The sequence below is a fragment of the Musca vetustissima genome, unplaced genomic scaffold, assembly GCF_032173495.1.
Source record: "Musca vetustissima isolate MV318-11 ecotype Yass unplaced genomic scaffold, APGP_CSIRO_Mvet_v1 utg8279, whole genome shotgun sequence".
Classification (NCBI taxonomy): domain Eukaryota; kingdom Metazoa; phylum Arthropoda; class Insecta; order Diptera; family Muscidae; genus Musca; species Musca vetustissima.
The window spans coordinates 28,326-30,900 of NW_026889560.1; positions in this window are offsets into that span (position 1 = coordinate 28,326).

The following is a 2,575-nucleotide window of genomic DNA, read 5'->3' on the forward strand; positions in this document are numbered from 1 at the left end:
AATTAATTTTCAGAGTGAATTTTTCAAAAATATTTTTCATAGGCGAGGATTTTTTAGGTGTGGATTTTTTTAAATAATTTTTCAAAGGCTATCCATAGGCGTGGATTTTTTTAATATTTTTTATGACTGCAAAAAAAAAACCTGCTCTACTTTAATGTTACCATGACGTTCACTTTAATGTGTCACATTCAGCGGGCTATGGCATTGCCATACCTCCGAATGGAGGAGGGGCCCACAATTTACCAGCAACACCAACGTTTGAAGGGAAACAACCGAGAAAGTCGTGACCAAGCAACAGGCACGCGAGTGAGCGTATAGCAAAATTCACTTCAAGTTGAACATTAAGTTGTTTTATTTGTTGTTCTCAAGATTCCAAATGTTGAAGTTGAATGTCAAGAAGAATGCAAGAATCGTATTGAGTGGCGTTGAAATCAAACAAAAAATATTTCAAAATATAAACTTTTAGACAATTTTAGAATAGAAGTTTTTCTTGTTGGCAGTCACAACAACTACAACAGCAACAACAACAAATAATGACAATTTGTCATGGGGAGTATGGGGAGATCATCGACAGACAACCGGATATATTCGAATTCGAACAAATAGAATAAATAACAAATGTTTGCTTGCGCAAAAAAAAAAAGAAAACCGACAACAACAATACAAGTTGGAAAAAACAACAAAAATGTTGAAATGAGATATCGGATGTAAGCAACAGTTGTTTTTGACACTTGCCAAGATGTATGGTTGGCTGATACGGATACTTAACGGCATGAGACGATGATGTATTGATTTGATAATTTGATATTTGAATCAAGAAGAGTATATTTGGAAGCAATAATAAAGTTGTGGATAATTTTTTTGAAATTAAAAGAAAATAAGAAAAACCAGTGAGCGGAAAAGTATAGTCGGACGGGGCCGACCATATGATCCCCTCACACAACGTCCATGAAAATCTAACTTCCTGTGGTTCTATATTCTGGGCTTGGGCAATATTTCGCAATATTTGCAACCTTATGAACGACTAGAGGACAAAAAATATTACTAATATTCAGTACAGGCCTTCTAATTACCTGTCCACATTCCCTTCACCGTGGATTGTGTTGTGATCGATCGACCCTAAAAAACACAAAAAAAAAATTAAGTTTTCGGTCCACTTCATTTCAAAATTATTATCTGATCATCACCGAAAATTATAGGCGTTGTCCTAGACCATAACGGAAACCTCATGGAAAATTTCAAAGCTACCAGCGCTATATTTCCGCCCTCTTGTGTGGTAATGGGTCACTAAATAATATCTGAGTACGTAGGCACCTGTAAATATTTAAGTGTAACTCCCACATATGAGAACACAAGACAATATAATTGGTATCAATTTAAAGGTCAAGCAATCCTCTTGGATATACTATCAACTTTTCGGGCCTATGTATTTGAGAGGTAAATATATACGGTATAGAATACAAATGTTGTCATTTTTCACACAAACGTCAGGGTCCATTTGGCCCGCTAAATATCAAAACAGGCATGCTTATATTTTGGCCCGATCCGCTTTTAGCCATAATTGCGGCCTCTGGAGCGACCAGAAAATCAGACAACAATAATGTTTTCGGTCCATTTCATCCCCTAAATATTAACCGATCTTTACCAAAAACAATAGGGGTCTTCATTGGACAGAACCCATCCTACATGCAAAATTTTGTGAAGATTGATCCATAACTGTGGCAAATTGTAATGGACAGACGGATAGAGGGACGGATGGACACATATGTCTAGATCGACTCAGCTAGTCGAGATATGACGATCGGCATACTTAAAGGTGGGTCTAGGACCAATATTTCGCGGCGTTACAAACTCTTTGGGCTGCACAATGCTATAATACCCTGACAACATAGTTGTGTAGGGTATTAAAATCTCCGCTTATTTTTACTTCTTCAAAAAATTAAAAAAAAAAAACAGTAAGAAAAGTAGTAAAGTCGGACGGGGCCGACTATATGATACCCTTCACCACTATGGGTATATTAAACAGGACTATTAACATGAAATTGGATGAAATAAAATATGTGATGTTTATCTAAATGTGAATCTACCTAGATCTATCCATAAAGTATGTAAATCGACTTCAAACAAATATAAATAGGTCATCCCTTGGGCTACGTCTGTACTTCTAGAAAACGCAACTACGTAATTCTATGCTCAATTTTGTACGTTGTGCAAAATTTGATGTCAATCTGACTAACATGAGGAGTTTGATGCCCAATTTACTTGAAATCGGGCGAAAATATATATGGAAGCTCTATCCAAATATTAAGCGATTTCAACCAAACTTGTCACAGGTTGGGTTATACTAATTTCAGAACGTTTTGTTCCTATTGGTTCCTTGGTGCGTCAATTACTTAAAATCAAACTATAATATAAGGGAGCTACATCTAAATCTGGACCGATTTTCACGAAACAAGGCAGACGTCACTCTAGGCTCAATTCAGTACGTTATGCCAAATTTCGTGCAAATCGAAAGATATATATAGCGACTTTGGTGCACCATTTACATGAAATCGGACGAAACTATATATGGGAG